The following is a 17555-nucleotide window of genomic DNA, read 5'->3' on the forward strand; positions in this document are numbered from 1 at the left end:
GGGGCAATGGAGGCGACACAGGGGGGTGACAGGGGCCTCGGTGTGGTCCCCGATCAGGAACAACCATAGGTTTGTCCCAGGAAAGATGGACAGAGGGTTCCAGAGCTGGCAACGGGCAGGAATTAGAAGACTGAGAGATTTGTTTATAGACAGGACGTTTGCGAGCCTGGGAGCGCTGGAGGAAAAATATGAGTTGCCCCCCGGGGAACAATTTTAGATACATGCAAGTGAGGGCGTTTACGAGGCAACAGTTGAGGGAATTTCCGCTGCTCCCGACACAGGGGATCCAAGATAGAGTGATTTCCGGGGTATGGGTCGGGGAGGGCAAAGTGTCAGAAATATATCAGGAGATGTGAGACGAGCGGGAGGCGCTGGTAGAGGAGCTGAAGGGAAAATGGGAAGAAGAGCTGGGAGAGGAGATTGAGGAGGGTCTGTGGGCTGATGCCCTAAGTAGGGTAAATTCCTCGTCTTCGTGTGCCAGGCTTAGCCTGATACAATTTAAGGTTCTACACAGAGCACATATGATGGGAGCAAGACTGAGCAGGTTATTCGGAGTGGAGGACAGGTGCGGGAGGTGCTTGGGAAGCCCGGCGAAGCACACACACATGTTCTGGTCGTGTCCAGCATTGGATGATACTGGAGGGGAGTGGCAAAGGTGATCTCAAAGGTGGTGAAGGTCCGGGGCAAGCCAGGCTGGGGGTTAGCTATATTTGGGGTAGCGGAAGAGCCGGGAGTGCAGGAGGCGAAAGAGGCCGATATTCTGGCCTTTGCGTCCCTGATAGCCCGGCGAAGGATCTTACTCATGTGGAAGGAAGCGAAACCCCCCCGGCGTGGAGGCCTGGATAAACGATATGGCAGGGTTCATAAAACTAGAACGAATGAAATTTGCGCTGAGAGGATCGGCTCAGGGGTTCTCCAGGTGGTGGCAACCATTCCTTGACTATCTCGCGGAACATTAAGGGAAAATAGAGCGTCAGCAGCAGCAGCCCGGGGGGGGAGGGAAGGCGGGGGGGGGGGGGGGGGGGGGCACTATTTTTTGTTACTTTGTTAGTTCACTATTTTATTTAAATAATGTTATTTATCAGTTATTGTACTATTTTTATGTTGATTTGTAAAGTGGAAAAATTCTGTTTGAAAACTTTAATAAAATATATTTAAAAAAAAAAAATATGAACATGCATTGTAAATAGTTATGCTTCTTTGGAAGGGGAAGGAAGTATCTTTGAAACGAAAGAGGGATGTTGTAATATGTTTTTAATGGATAGCAACATGACATCACTAGAAAGGAAATGTGTAATGCGATGCAAAATTTCCTTCTAAAAATATGTGTAAGCTTATCAGTTTGAATGAGACTTTGTGAAGAAAACACACTATATGACCTGCTTGTCACAATGTAATGCTAGAGAATAGTTGCATAAAATTAATACTGTTACTGGCGAATGTGTATAAAACTTGTTTATCAAAGCTGTTCAACTTTGAATTAGTGAAGATTACTGTTGCTTAACTAAAAATCCAATAATGCGACCATAACTACTGAAAATCCGCTATTGCCTTCTGAAGCCTGGCCCACTGAAGTCCCCATCTGGATCCTTTGCTTCAGCACTAGTTTACAACCTGGTCCTCGGGTGAGCTGGCACCAACACTATTGTGATGAACGGTTACTGTAACACTGTACCCTTGTCATCATGTAAGGTGATGTCCCCTTTAAGACCGAGCTTGGAACCCTGGGCAACTCTGCCTCCGGCTCCGCCCATCTGGGAGCCGTATATAAGGGGCCGCCTTGTGGGCGGCGTAGCTGTTAGCACACGTCTCGGCACCAGTCTAGTTCTTCGTTTATTAAAGCCTTCTTTACAGTTACACTCTAAGCGTCGTTATTGAGGGTACCACAACTATCCTTTCAGCCCTGATGTCTCACTGCATGCTGATCCCTCCTCCCTATCCTAGCTTTAAAATATGATGAACTCTCAGTCCCTGATCTAGTGACTGCAGCGATAACGTTGAGTGATGCTATCTCTTCATCTTCATCATCTTTTTCCTCTCTTTTTCCTCTGGGAAGCTTCCAGTTCTTGGTTCTCTGAAATGAAAAAAGGACAACTGTTAGGCTGTGTTGAGGGACGAGGAGATGGTCGGAAATGTGGGCTTGGTCCATATGTAACGTGTTAAGCAGAAGAGATTGTGGAATTAGCGTGAAGTGGGATGAGAGATGGAGGGTTAGCTGTGCAGATATCCTCGTCATCAATCCTCCAGGCTGCTAGTGGCTAATGTCTTAAAAATGCTCCTTTCCACAATAACCAGCAATATATTTATGATTATTTAGAGAAACATAGTTTGATTGAAGATAGTCAGCATGGCTTTGTGAGGGGCGGGTCATGCCTCACAAGGTTCGTTGAATTCTTTGAGGGTGTGACGAGACACATTGATGAAGGTCGGGCAGTGGATGTGGTGTATATGGATTTTGGTAAGAAGTTTTACAACACCAGGTTAAAGTCCAACAGGTTTGTTTCAAACACTAGCTTTCGGAGCACTGCTCCTTCCTAAGGTGAATGAAGAGGTATGTTCCAGAAACATATATATAGACAAAGTCAAAGATGCCAGACAATGCTTTGAATGTGAGCGTTTGCAGGTAATTAAGTCTTTACAGATCCACATATATGGATATTTCAGTAAGGCCTTTGATAAGGTTCCCCAAGGTCGGCTCATTCAGAAAGTCAGGGGGCATGGGATTCAGGGCAATTTGGCTGTCTGGATACAGAATTGGCTGGTTGAAAGAAGACAATGAGTGGTAGTGGATGGAAAGTATTCCGCCTGGAGGTCGGTGACCAGTGGTGTCCAGCAGGGATCTGTTCTGCTCTTCGAGGTTTTTATAAATGACTTGGATGAGGAAGTGGAAGAGTGGATAGTAAGTTTTCCAATGACACGAAGGTTGGTGGCGTTGTAGATAGTGTTGAGGGTTGTTGCAGGTTACAACAGGACATTGACAGGATGCAGAGCTGGGCTGAGAAGTGGCAGATGGAGTTCAAGTTAGATAAATGTGGAAGTGATTCATTTTGGAAGGTCGAATTTCAATGCTGAATACAGGGTTAAAGGCAGGATTCTTGGAAGTCTGGAGGAACAGAGGGATCTTGGGGTCCACGTACATAGATCCCTCAAAGTTGCCACCCAGGTTGATAGGGTTGTTAAGAAGGCGTATGGTGTGTTGGCTTTCATTAACAGGGGGATTGAGTTTAAGAGCCGCGAGGTTTTGCTGCAGCTTTATAAAACCCTGGTTAGACCACACTTGGAATATTGTGTCCAGTTCAAGTCGCCTCATTATAGGAAGGATGTGGATCCTTTGGAGGGGGTGCAGAGGAGATTTACCAGGATGCTGCCTGGACTGGAGGGCATGTCTTATGAAGAAAGATTGAGGGAGCTAGGGCTTTTCTCACTGGAGAGAAGGAAGAGAGGTGACTTGATAGAGGTGTACAAGGTGATGAGAGGCATGGATAGAGTGGATAGCCAGAGACTTTTCCTCAGGGCGGAAATGGCTGCACGAGGAGACATAATTTTAAGGTGATTGGAGGAAGGTATGGGGGAGATGTCAGAGGTCAGTTCTTTACACAGAGAGTGGTGGGTGCGGGGAATGCACAGGAAGCGGAGGTGGTGGAGTCAGAGTTATTAGGGACACTTAAGCGACTCTTGGACAGGCACATGGACAGCAGTAAATTGAAGGGGTGTAGGTTAGGTTAGGTTGACCTTAGATTAGGATAAGTGGTCGGCACAGCATCATGGGCCGAAGTGCCTGTACTGCGTACTGTTCTATGTTCTATATCCTTCATAGGGGTTAAAATGTATGGACAAGCTTGTCCATAGAACCCATAGAATCCCTACATAAGACCATGAGACCATAAGATAAGGAGCAGAATAGGCCACTCGGCCCATCGAGTCTGCTCCGCCATTCAATCGTGGCTGATATTTTTCAAATACCCATTCTCCTGCCTTCTCCCCATAACCCTTGATCCCCTTATTGATCAAGAACCTGTCTATCTCTGCCTTCAAGGTGTAGCGCACAATGACTTACGAGAGAGACGAATAGAGATGAAGTCGATGAGGCTTTATTAAGCGTGACTTGTTCCCCGCAGTTCAGCAACAGACTGGAGCTGCGGGGAGAAGCCCAGGTTCTTATACTCCGCCTTCAGGGCTGAGCTAGGGATCAACAGCCAACCAGGACCCGGGATCTGTCAGCCAATAGCATCACGGCTTCACAGTCCCACATGACCCCTAATGCATACTACCACACAAGGCACTCAGTGATTTGGCCTCCACAACGTTCTGCGGCAAAGAGTTCCACAGATTCACCACCATCTGGCTGAAGAAGGGTGCAAAAGGAGGCCATTCAACTCTATACCAACCTTCTGAAAGAGCACCCTACCTCGGTCCACTCCCCCACCCTATCCCAATAATCCCACCTAACCTGCACATCTTTGGACTGTGGAAGGAAACAAGAGCACCTGGAGAAAACCCCACACAAACATGGGAGGAAGGTACAAACTTCACTTCCTTCCTGTTGCTTCCTCTTGTGCACTACCTTCTCCTGCAAGAACGAGGCAAGTGCGTCATTGAGTGTGGTGCTTTATGTTTGCATGATGTGGTTGTCACAGTTGAATAGCTGCCAGTGTGTGCATGCTGTGAATTGCAGGTGTGAGGTATGTGTGTGTGAGGGTGAGGTAGAGTGTATGAATTGAAGCTGGAGTAGCATTTGATGGAGATTGTTGGTAGGTGGGCAATAGGAGTGTATTAAATTTAGCAGTGAATGAGGCTAATAATACGACTGGTAGGATATACCATGTGAAGATGAGCTCACTCAGTTTGCCAATTCATGTCAGACCATTAAACCTCCTCCTGCAGTTCTCCTGGAGCAATACTCCTGGCATTGACCTCTGCCACTGCTGCTTTCCAATGCATTTTGAGGATATGATTGGAGGGTTTCCTGACCCTCACACAGTAGATGTGGAATATCTTTCCTTCCCTGCACCTCTCACACAAAGACTTCCAGGCATGGTCAGAAAACTGTGATGCTCTCTCGTTCTTCAAATTATCAAAACACTTCTCAAAATGTCCAAAATTTCCTGCAGCCACAAGCATTGCCCCTTTAAGAAGTGCCTTGAAGTGCAGTTAACCAATCAGGGCCACTGACTGCACACAGCCAATGCCGAGCACAGCTAGTGTTGACTGCGGCAGAAATCATTTAAAACACAAATTGACCAGGCCTGGGTTCGTCATGCACTGTGACTCACATGCCCATTTTGAAAGCTCCAGTTTAATCCTTAATATGTTGGGGATGGGACAAATACAGTCCAAGCACCCTCTAAACATCATACCAAAGTGTTATCCAAATTAAGAGCATGATTTTTCGAGATATTTCTAAGTGTCATTTTGGGCACGATTGGCCGTGTGTCTCTTGACGGCCGTGTTGGCGAGATCGGGACCCAGATTTAACGGAACTTAGTGCCGGGAAAGTGGCTGTCTTGCCGTCCGATTGGCCAGACTCCCGCTTCAGCGTCTCGCCACTAACAAGGAGGAGCTGCTTTTAAACACTTTCTCACCACTGACTCCAGTCAGCACACAAGCATGACAGCGCACAGATAAGCATGGCAACGCGCATATCTGCTTCTTGCTTTGGGGATGCCGACAGTCTTCTCGACGCTGTGAATGTGAGATGGGGCATTGTGTTCCCCCAAGGGGGTCGGAGGGCCAGCAGTGGGGTCAACAATACTGCCTGGGCGGCAGTGGCAGTGGCTGTCAGATCGGACAGCATGACCAGGAGGATCAGTCTCCAATGTTGGAAGAAGACCAACGACTTCCACCCAGCTACAAAGGTAGGTTACCACCTCTCTCTTGGCATCAGTTCCGTCTGCCACCCCTCAAAATCCCAAACCAATCCCCCCACCCAAATCACTGACTGACACCTCGCGCCGTCCCCACATCCGATCTTCGTGCTTGTTCCCCAGCACCCCTGGCACCCACCAGCACAATCCCTTTGTCCAGGTGCCCACACATGTCACCTGCTAAAGACCCCCCGATCCATCAAGCGCCCAGCTCACAAAGCCCTCTCTTTGTCCCCGCAGGAGAAGATGGCTCATAATGAGTGGGAAAGGACCAGATGCGGGGCAGAATACCAGAGATCTGAGTCCTCATCCCCTGGAGATGTCCGAGGAGAGCAGTCACCAACAGCGAAGTTGGCATGTACCACAGAGGTGAGGATCCACTGCCCCTTCACCCAGATGACCTGTCTCAAGTGAATTGTTTATGTCAGACAAAATGATCCTTCCCTCTCATTGACCACTTGTCCACTGCCTCGCAGGGTCTTCATCTAATGAAGCTGGGCCACCCGGAGTCATTCCCCCCCACCGCCAGCCAAGAGAACACCTCGGAGGAGAGCTCCAAGGAGACCACCATTGAGGCGTCAACGTTATCACCACCACTCCCCACCAACACAGAGAGACATATCTCTTTGGGCGACATTAGTGGACAGGCTTCTGAGGCACAGTCTGTTGAGCACCACACAGTTCCTGATGCACATCAGGTGGAGGTAGGAGCATCCAAGGAGGTTGACAGTCGGAGGTCTGCTGGATCCCAGGACCCAGCTAGCTCCCAGTCAGATGCTGAGCCTCTGGACAAGGTTATCCCAGAGCTTGTGCAAATGCCAAAATTGGCCATGAGATTCAGGAGGGGATGCAAGTGATATTCCAGCAAGTGCATAACCGATTGGAGGAGTCCCAAAGGCTACCAGCGCATGAGATGACTCCGACAATGCGTGGCACTGAGGCCGACACTGCTGGGATGACGACCGCAGCGGAAAGGTTGCAGCAGGAGGTCAGCGTCTTGAGTGGTGGTGCCCAAGGCATGGCTCAGTCGGAGTGACTATGGCTGAGGGCCTCGCCATCATGTCCCAGTCCCTGAGGGACTTGTCCCAGACGCAGGTGGACATTGACAATGCACTGCAGAGTATGGCCCAGTCACTGAGGACCATCACTGATGGCATTGACATGATGGCACAGACAACGGGGAGGAACCAGGACTGGCAGAGCCAGATGATACAGAGGACTCTGAGGCTCACACCAGCTGTCCCTCTATCCCATGGAGACCCCAGAGCCCTATGGGCACCGTCAGGGAGGGAGAGGAGCTGGAGGCCAAATCTGGGCCTGCCACCATGCTTTCCAGTTCTTCCGGATCCACCCTCCTGACACCGGCGCCTCTCAAGTGCAGCGGGCAGACGTGTGGCACGGTGAAGCCAGTAACACCAGTAACAATAGCCTTCACCTGTGAAGCTAGAGGGCTGCTCATATCAAAAGCAGTTAAAGTGACCTTCAGCGTACAACCAAGAGCAGGGCCCTGTCCTGGAGGTTTTTGGTAGGACAGACAGGCTGCAGTTGTAGTTGCTCCTATTATCAGTATCCACAATATTTAAAGATGACTTGAATGCCTGATGGGTGAAAAGCCCCTCACGGCACCACCCTCCTCCCCTCCCCATCCGAAGCCCAGGGTGTCGTGTTGGGTGTTCCGATATACAAACAAACCAACACGGTTGTAGATGGTACAACTCTGTTTTATTGTTCTGTACAATAACAACTGTTAACTTCTGGCTGTGGTTCGTACTTCATCAGCTAACCTGTGGACGCAGCCCTATCACTATTTTAGTGAGGCACTCAGCACATGGTCTATGTCTGAGTGGCACGCTGTGAGCTCTGTGTTCTGAGCTATCTCCTGGTGGAATGAGAGGGAACTGTGGTGTTCCCTGTTTTATAGTGCATGTGCTCTCACTGGTGATTGGCTGTGATGTTGCCTGTGCGTTGATTGGTCCGTCGACCTGTCCATCAGTGTGTGTGTGTGATTGCACCATGATATGTTAATATGGATATCATGACATCCCCCCTTTTCACAAGAATATGTGCCTACATGGTAATAAATATTGGTGTGTACTGAGTGCATCTGAGTATGTGTGTGCAATATTTACAACATGTACATGAGGCTAACCTATATACATAGGAAGGTGTCAGGTGCAACATCGCAACGAGGTTGTACCACAAACAAAACAAGTGCAATCATCAAATATCGAAAGAGAACTCCTGGAACCACGAAAAGAGAAACTCGTTAACATTGTTGCACAACAATTTGGTGAGTCCAATGTGCAAACAGGCTCACAAGTCCAGTCTAGTAGGTGGGCGACGAATTTGGGTTGACCGCCTCAAGGGTGGGTCAGGATCCACCGGCTGAGGAATGGGCCTGGCCACGGGCGAGAGAGGAGTAGGCAGAGTGGCAGGAAGCTCCACAAAGTCGACATCAGGGACAACAGGAGGGCGTGGCACCGGTGCATGATCACGTAGCGAGCGTGGAAGCCCGCCGATTACGCCGGCGAATGGAGCCATCAGGCATGCGAACCAGGAACGAGCGGGGAGCCACGCGGCGGAGAACCTCGGCAGTTGCCGACCAGCCACCCTCTGGTAGGTATATGCGGACGTTGTCTCCAGGCACCAGGACAGGAAGATTATGTGCCACCTTCTGCTAAGCACACTGCTGTCATATCCTTTGCAGTACTGGAGCATGGTCGGGTTTAGGAACATGAATGGACGGCACAGTGGTCCTGAGTTCGCGACCCATCAACAGCTGGGCTGGTGAGAGGCCTGTGGACAGTGGGACCAAGCGATAGGCCAGCAGGGCTAAACAGAAGTCAGATCCGGCATCAGCAGCCTTGCAGAGGAGCCGCTTCACGATATGGACGCCCTTTTCCGCCTTGCCATTTGACTGGGGATGCAGAGGGCTGGACGTCATGTGTGTGAAGCCATATGAAGCAGCAAAAGAAGACCATTCTTGGCTTGCAAAACAGGGCCCATTGTCCGACATGACGGTAAGCGGAATGCCATGGCGAGCGAAGGTTTCTTTACATGCTCTGATTACAGCTGATGATGTCAAGTCGTGCAGGCGCATGACCTCCGGATAATTTGAAAAATAGTCAATTATAATGACGTAATCCCTGCCGAGCGCATGAAAAAGGTCCACACCCACCTTTGCCCAGGGGGACGTGACCAACTCATGGGGCTGAAGGGTCTCAGGGGGTTGTGCCGGCTGAAACCTTTGGCAGGTGGGGCAGTTGAGCACCATGTTGGCAATGTCGTCGCTGATGCCCGGCCAGTACACAGCTTCACGGGCCCTCCGCCTGCACTTTTCAACCCACGAGATGGCCTTCGTGCAATTGTTCAAGGACAAGCCGGTGCATGCTGTGTGGGATCACAATCCGGTCCAACTTCAGGAGGACACCATCAATGACGGCCAATGTCCCGGACATTGTAGAATTGTGGGCACTGCCCCTTGAGCCACCCTTCCGTCGTGTGGAGCATGACACGTTGTAGAAGGGGGTCAGCCGCAGCCTCACGGCGAATATGGGCCAGACTTGCATCAGTAGCTGGCAGATTGGTCGATGTGAAGGCTACATGTACGTCAACCTGACAGACGAGCCCCCCCCGATTCAGGCGGTGTGCTCACTGCTCTGGACAGGGCATCCGCGATGATGAGGTCCTTTCCTGGCGTGCAGACCAGTTGGAGGTCGTACCTCCGGAGCTTGAGCAGAATGCGCTGGAGGCGAGGGGTCATCTCATTTAGGTCCTTTTGTATGATGCCGACCAGGGGGCGAAGGTCGGTTTCTACGGTGAACTGAGGAAGACCATACACATAGTCATGGAATTTATCTATGCCGGTTAACAAACCCAGGCACTCCTTCTCAATCTGCGCATAATGCTGTTCTGTGGGGGTCATGGCCCGCGAGGCATAGGCGACCGGGGCCCATGATGCAGTGTCGTCCCGTTGCAGGACTCCCGCCCCAATGCCGGACTGGCTGGCATCAGTCGAGATCTTTGTATTTCGAGTAGTGTCGAAGGACGCCAATACCGGGGCGGTGGTGAGCTTGATCTTGAGCTCCTCCCATTGCTTTGTGCGAGCAGCCACTTGAACTCCATAGTCTTCTTCACCAGGTGGCGAAGAGCCGTTGTGTGGGAGGCAAGGTTGGGAATAAACTTCCCCAGGAAGTTGACCATGCCGAGAAAGCGTAGCACTGCCTTCTTGTCTGCCGGCTGCGGCATGGCTGCAATACCTGCCACTTTGTCGGCATCCGGACGCACCCCTGACCGGGATATGTGGTCCCCCAGAAACTTTAGCTCAGTTTGGCCAAAAGAACACTTGGCTCGGTTGAGGCGCAGGCCGTGTTCTCGTATCCGAGAAAGACGCGCTGGAGACGACTGATGTGCTCCTGTGGTGTGGTGGACCAGATGATGACATCGTCAACATAGACGCGCACCCCTTCGATGCCCTCCATCACCTGTTCCATGATTCGATGAAACACCTCGGATGCCGAGATGATGCCAAACGGCATCCTATTGTAGCAGTATCTGCCAAAGGGAGTGTTGAAAGTACACAGCTTCCTGCTGGACTGATCCAGTTGAATCTGCCAAAAACCCTTTGAGGCATCAAGCTTGGTAAAAATTTTAGCCCGAGCCATTTCGCTCGTGATCTCTTCCCGTTTGGGTATGGGGTAGTGTTCCCTCATGATGTTATTGTTCAGGTCTTTCGGGTCGATGCAGATCCGGAGTTCGCCAGAGGGCTGTTTTATGCACACCATGGAGCTGACCCATGGAGTAGGCTCCGTGACCCGGGAAAGCACTCCTTGGTCTTGGAGATCCTGCAGCTGCTGCTTGAGGCGGTCCTTGAGTGGTGCTGGGACTCTACGAGGTGCGTGAATGACCAGGGTGGCGTCCGGTTTGAGCCGTATTCTGTAAGTGTAGGGCAGTGTGCCCATGCCCTTGAAAACCTCCTGGTTGTGGGCGAGGAGCGAGTGGAGCTGTGCCCTAAAGTCTGCATCCGGGAAATCGGACGTGCCTTCTGGAGACAGAGTGTGTACCCGCTTCCCGGTCATCGGTATCACCGGTCTGTACGTCGTCAGGGTATGACTTGGTGTATGGAGGCTGAATGGCCCGCACGTCCCTGCGAGGCTGGCGGAATTGCGGAGCGTTGGCAGGTTGAACTGCTCGACAGCAAGCAGCGTAGTGGCCCATCTTGCCACAGCGGAGGCATTGTCGAGTTTTGGCTGGACATTGCCGCTTTAAGTGTGCGGATCCACAGCTGCCGCACGTTGTGACATCATGGCGTTCATTGCGCCACCGTGCATGCCCAGTTCGGTCCTGCGTAGAGCACACCTGCGCGTCACATCCCTCTGCGTCGACGTCTCTTTTGGCGCGTACAAGCGCGGGAGGCCTCGGAAAGCACGCAAAATGGCTGCCATCGTCCGGGCCGCGGGCCGGGAGGAACTCGATCGACTGGACCCGCTCGGCCTCGTAGGATCCCTGCCGTGCCGATTCGGCCGCCTGGAATTGGGAGTACCGGCTGGTCGCGTTTTCGTGGAGGATGCAGGTTTCGATGGCGGTGGCTAGGATGCGGCTCTTTATTTTGAGGAGCTGCTGACGTAGGGTGCCTGAGGTGACCCCAAAAACTATCTGGCCCCGAATCATGGAATCGGAGGTGGCCTCATAGCCGCAGGACTGCGGGAGGATACGGAGGTGTGTTAAAAAAGATTGAAAAGGCTTATCCTTACCCTGCAGGCGCTGCTGGAAGAGGTACCTCTCGAAGCTCTCATTCACTTTGACGCTGAAGTGTTGCTCGAGTTTTAGAAGGACCGTCTTGTACTTCGTCTTGTCCTCGCCTTACGCGAATGCCATGAAGTTGTAGATGTGGATGGCGTGTTGCCCAGCCATGGAGAGGAGGAGGGCGATCTTCCTGGTGTCCGATGCATTCTCCCTGTCTGTGGCTTCTAGGAACAGCTGGAAGCGCTGTTTAAACAGCTTCCAGTTGACGGCGACATTTCCAGCGATTTGGAGCGGCTGCGGCAGGCTGATGGTGTCCATGGTGCAGGATCGCGGATCTCTGAAGATGTGCAGGTAGGTCTCACAGTTGCTGGGGAGTTTCCAATCCTGGTATCATGTCGTGTTGTGTGTTCCGATATACAAACAAACCAACACGGTTGTAGATGGTACAACTCTGTTTTATTATTCTGTATAATAACAACTGTTAACTTCTGGCTGTGGTTCGTACTTCACCAGTTATGCTGTGGACTCAGCCCTAGCACTATCTTAGAGAGGCACTCAGCACATGGTGTATGTCTGAGTGGCACGCTGTGAGCTCTGTGCTCTGAGCTATCTCTTGGTGGAATGAACGGGAACTGTGGTGTTCCCTGTTTTATAGTGCGTGTGCTCTCACTGGTGATTGGCTGTGATGTTGTGTGTGTGTTGATTGGTCCGTCGACCTGTCCATCAGTGTGTGTGATTGCACCATGATATGTTAATATGGATATCATGACACAGGGGTGACCCCCAACCTGAAATGCTTCAACTCCCTGACAAGGCCCAACCCCCCCTAAGAGGTCCCCCCCCCGCCCCCCCCCCCCCCCCCCCCACCCCACCCCCCTCCCGAGCACTGGGGTAGCAGCTCCAGTGCCCTTGAGCTGCCTGCCGGAAAATGGAAATGGCTACTCAGTTGCCGTTGCACCAGCTTCATGATTTTTAAAAGGGGTACTGAATGACACCCACGTGATTTCTCGCTGGGGAGTCCATTAATTCCTGGGAGGTTGTTGCATTCGACTTTAATCTTGCTATTGAGATGGAAATTAAAAGTTAGGGTTAATGATATGTTCGCCATATTTGGGCGCGATCCGGAACTCATCATCAAGTTCGGGCCGGTTAGATAGCAAGCTGATTCGCGCCCGACGCAAATCTCGATTTTGGCTTTTCCCGCTATTTAACCAGCGCGCCCAGATCCACACCTGCCACAACGCGGTGGTTAGATTGCACCCTACATCGTCAACAGTAGATTTCCAACTTGCTGTCCATGTAGAACTGCTGTTGTGCACCAGTCGGCTGTGACAAAAACCAGTCCGATTTTCATTTACATATATTCAATGGAATGTGTTCGACACCAGATCAACAAGCTGGAAAAGCGAGTCAAATCCTGACCTGCTCGTTCTGAGCCACACAACCTTCAAACTCCGAGGAGAGTCTGCAACTAGCTGAGCCAAACTGACAATTTAAAACATCAGAGATTGCTGCACGGGATGTTATCTAAGCAACATTGGCCGAAGGCTTTCCTCTCTCCTGTCTAAAAAGAGGAATGCTCGCCTGCTCAATTTAAAAGGATAAACTCCCATTAAGATAGTGGAGAGAGCAACTTAATACAAGGTTGTTAATTATTCATGTGATGGCATCACTGACAGGCAGGGATCTACTGCCGATTACTGAAATCTAATCCCAACTAAAACGCAGGAAAAAAATAATTTGTCTATTTTGCTTTCAGATTTCTCCAATTTGTAAACGGGAGGTGAACAAGATTGATCAGCTCCCCAGAACAGTCGGTAGGAATGCTAATAGTACCAATAGTGGAATTGGGATTGTTGCTTTTCCGGTGGAAGAGAATAGTAGAGGGAGAAGAATTGTGTTTGTAGCAAAGGAGGAATTAATGTATAATAGCAGGTGGGTGAATGACAGTATAATCATGGTTATTTGTAATAATATGTAGATAGAAGAAATGTGCCTGCTAGTGGGAGGACTGACAGTGTACAATAACTGAGAAACTGCAGTAGTGGGTAGGGAATGGTTGTGTGTAATTGGTGACTGGTTGTCAAGACTAGCCGGAATGGGGAATGGTGTAAGTGATAGTTGTATCTGAACCTTTTATGTGCAATGTCGTTCTCGAAGTCCTTTGGATGGACGATTTTTCCTGGCAGGTCATTATCAAATGGAGGGGACCAGCATATCTCTGTGTTTGCAGACTATCCAGTTCATTGCACATCAGTTAGCCATGACACAATGGGAGGTTATTGTCGAGGTGAATATTTTTCACATTCAGTGTCAAAGTGCCAGCACTACTGTGGAATTCTGATTAATGGGCTTTAAAGACAGCTGAGCTCCATCCCGAAGACCTGGGGTTATATTAAATACATTTGAGTCCCATTGATCCACAAGAATCTATTCAGTGCTTGTTGTAGTCAGCCGCAGTCTCCAATCACAGTTAAGTTGATCGATGTCTCAACTGAGCACCATTTCTACATTGACTATTAACCCTTGGAGCAGGTGTTATAACGGTTTCTAATCCTCAATGCTTCCTCATCCTCCTCTGGCATGCGAGCTCAATCCTGAGTGTGAAACCCCTGAGTTTGAGTCAAAATATCTTCAGCAAACTCACATGAGTGAGGGAGATTAGAAGGCTTGCTGATAATGTTTCATTTTTCAGCAATGTTATAGGAACATTTAGTACCAGCAAAGACAATTAAGCTATAGTCCAACCCTATCTCTTGCAGCCAACATGGTTAAAGCTTCCACTTCTGACCACTGCAGCGCATATTGACCAGCATCCCTTGAGGCGGGACTTCCTACTGAGTGAAGAGTGGAAGTCCTGCTTGCAGCCACCTCATGCTCATTTGAATGTTAAATGGCTGCATGGTACTCAAAGTTGTTGCGGATGTGTTCCCTGGTAACTGTTTGGATGGTGGAAAGGGAACCTCCACCGTCAAAAAAATTCAGGAAAGAGAATAGAAAAGAGCAGGGTTCGCCCCGTCCTGAGTGCTTGCAGGCACCCCTTATGGGAATGTGTGCGAGTGGACAGATAGGTTTTGAGGGGGAAACCCAATTGCAGCATGATTATGTTGAACCATGATGCCTATTAATTAACAGCCCACTCCTGTTCATCACCTAGATCACTTGAAGACTAGCCATTGAGTGAAGTACCAGAGGGCACGTGTACGGAGAACAACAGCTCAGCATTTGTTAGTATCTTAGAGGAGGGGAGAATATTTGAGGGGGAGAAATGAACATTTAGCTGTGGATCTCACTTCCTGTTTGCAATTCATTGTATGGTCCTGACCTTCCCTTTTGTTCCACCTTATCCACATCTCTTTATCAACAGCATGAAATCCATCACGTTCAATTCTGAAGAAGAGTCATTTTGGACTTGAAACATTAACTCTGTTTCTCTCTCCACAGATGCTGCCAGACCTGTTGAGATTTTCCAGCACCTTCTGGGCACGATCGACCGACCTCATCGTGCTTGACCCGGTGACACGGCGAGGCCATTAAAGCCTCTCGTGAGATTTGCAACGCTCAGAACGTCTTGCAAGATCTAATGAGATGTCGCAATCTGGATCCCACCCTCAACGAGTGGGGTCCAGATTTACATATTTAAATGAGCAGTTGGCTCACTTACATATGTATGCGCCGTATTCTCCCAAGGCCTGCGAACTAACACCCACGCCTGGGAGATCTCGTTATGGCGCCATTCAAGCACTGGTCCATACAAACATGGACCAGGTGTAATGCATCTAAGGAGGGCTTCCAGGTCATCAGAGGCCCCCAGGTGGTAGAGCTCTTGGCAGGGACCTACCCTGGCACTTTCGCTGGTACCCTAATATGCCTGTTGCCCCCTGGGCACCTTGGCAGTGCCCAGTTTCCCATGCCAGGGATCAGCCTTGGGGAGCCTTACCCTTATGAGGAGAGGGGGCTCGAGGATCCCCAAACAAGTAATTTGGAGCATTGGGGAATCCGGAACCGCGATGGGGGGGGGGGGGGGGGGGGGGGGGGTCAAAAGATTAGGGTGGCATTTAAAAAGCTTGTCAGTGTAGGAAACAAAGGTAAATGGGGCCACAGTGGGGTGTTCCTCGCCGATGCCCAAAAAAATACAGAGACCCATTTGGTAGTGGGGTCATTCTTAGTGCAGCAGATGCTGTGAAACACCCCGCTATTCATTCCCAAAACGGGACACATTTTTTCCCATTAAATCGTGCCGTCTGTTTCATTTCAGCAACTGCAGTATTTTACTTTTATATTAATATTTTTAAAAATCAGTGTGGATGAAAGTTATATTTCTGCACAATACAACAATGACTAAAGTGACGACACAAGCTTGGATTTTGTCTGACAAGACATTATTTGCTAATAAAGGTAAGGAAAAGTCGCCATAGTCCCAGATGACTAATGGCTGCTTCCCATTTTGAGGGGGGAGAGCTGACTGATGGTGGTTTGATCTGAGGATCACCACATCTCAGGTGAGGGGCAAGGTTGAGAAGGTTGGGAAGGCAGGCCTTCATGAATTACCTTGCTAATGACAGTCAAGTGATATAACTATCCATCCACAATAGTGACTTGTAAATACTTCAATACATGGCAATGAGTTATTTAGCCCTTCAGCTTTTGAACGTGATGTCTGGAAGTTTCGAGCAAGAAAAGAAAACATCAGGAAGGAAGCGGGTTGGGGGATGTTGGGGGACGAAGGAGAGATTTGGGAACTCCAAATCTCGAGAAATGCCTTACCTGATGTACCAGGTTCCCATTGGTGGTGTGGCTGATTCTATATTCAGAACTGCTGGATGGTCTCATTCTTTAAGTAATGCTTTTTAATATGGAAAGCGAGATCCTACAATGTACACACGACTCTGGCTTTTGATTTAAAACAGCACTGCGTAGACCCTGCTCTGTGAATGTACTTCAAAATTTAATTTATTTATTATCCTTTCATGGGGTGTGGATGTTGGCTGGATGGGCCAGTATAGTCTGCCCATCCCCAACTACCCTTGGAACTGAGTGCATTTCAGAAGGCAGATTTTGTTTTCCCAGTCAACCACATTGCTGTTTATTCTGGAATCACATGTAGACCAGACCAGATAAGGATGGCAGATTTGCTTCCCTAAAGGACATCGGCGAACCAGATGGGTCTTTCCAACAATTGGATTTTAATAATAATAAACTTTTATTGTCACAAGTATGAAGTTACTGTGAAAATCCCCTCATCGCCACATTCCGGCACCTGTTCGGGTAAGCTTGTATGTTTGTTCATTGTCACGTGTACCAAGGTACAGTGAAAAGTATTTTTCTGCGAGCAGCTCAACAGATCATGAAGTACCCGAAAGGAAAAGGAAATAAAAGAAAATTCATAATAGGGCAACACAAGGTGCAAATGTAACTACATAACACTGGCATCGGGTGACGCAGACAGGTGTGTAGTGTTAATGAGGTATGTCCATAAGAGGGTCGTTTAGGAGTCTGGTAACAGCGAGGATGAAGCTGTTTTTGAGTCTGTTCGTGCGTGTTCTGAGAATTTTGTATCTCCTGCCCGATGGAAGAAGTTGGAAGAGTGAGTAAGCTGGCTGGGAGGGGTCTTTGATTATGCTGCCCGCTTTCCCCAGGCAGCGGGAGGTGTAGATGGAGCCAATGGATGGGAGGCAGGTTCGTGTGATGGACTGGGCGGTGTTCACGACTCTACTTTGCATTCCACATTTTTATTGAATTCAAATTTCAATAGCTGCCATGGTGGGGGTTGAACCCAGGTCCCCAGAGCATTACCCTGGGTCTCAGAATTACTAATCCAGTGACAATAGACCTATGCCACCACTTACAGCCCAGTTAAAGTGGGTCATTTATAATTCATTTCCTTGGGCCCAAGGGACTGTTGCTCTTGGCCTCACAAAAGTTCAAAGTGACCGGATTCTCACC

General features: G+C 49.5%; 1 long non-coding RNA gene across 1 annotated transcript in view; it reads right to left on the minus strand.

The window, feature by feature from the left end:
- Positions 1–1258: 1258 nt before the first annotated feature.
- LOC140429533 (uncharacterized) overlaps positions 1259–17555 on the minus strand; it is a 40303-nt gene continuing 24006 nt past the window's right edge. Inside the window, exon 4 of the long non-coding RNA XR_011949116.1 lies at positions 1259–2074. This is a non-coding gene — a long non-coding RNA (uncharacterized lncRNA). The remainder of the gene's footprint in view (positions 2075–17555) is intronic.

Source organism: Scyliorhinus torazame, chromosome 1 (assembly GCF_047496885.1).
Source record: "Scyliorhinus torazame isolate Kashiwa2021f chromosome 1, sScyTor2.1, whole genome shotgun sequence".
Taxonomy (NCBI): domain Eukaryota; kingdom Metazoa; phylum Chordata; class Chondrichthyes; order Carcharhiniformes; family Scyliorhinidae; genus Scyliorhinus; species Scyliorhinus torazame.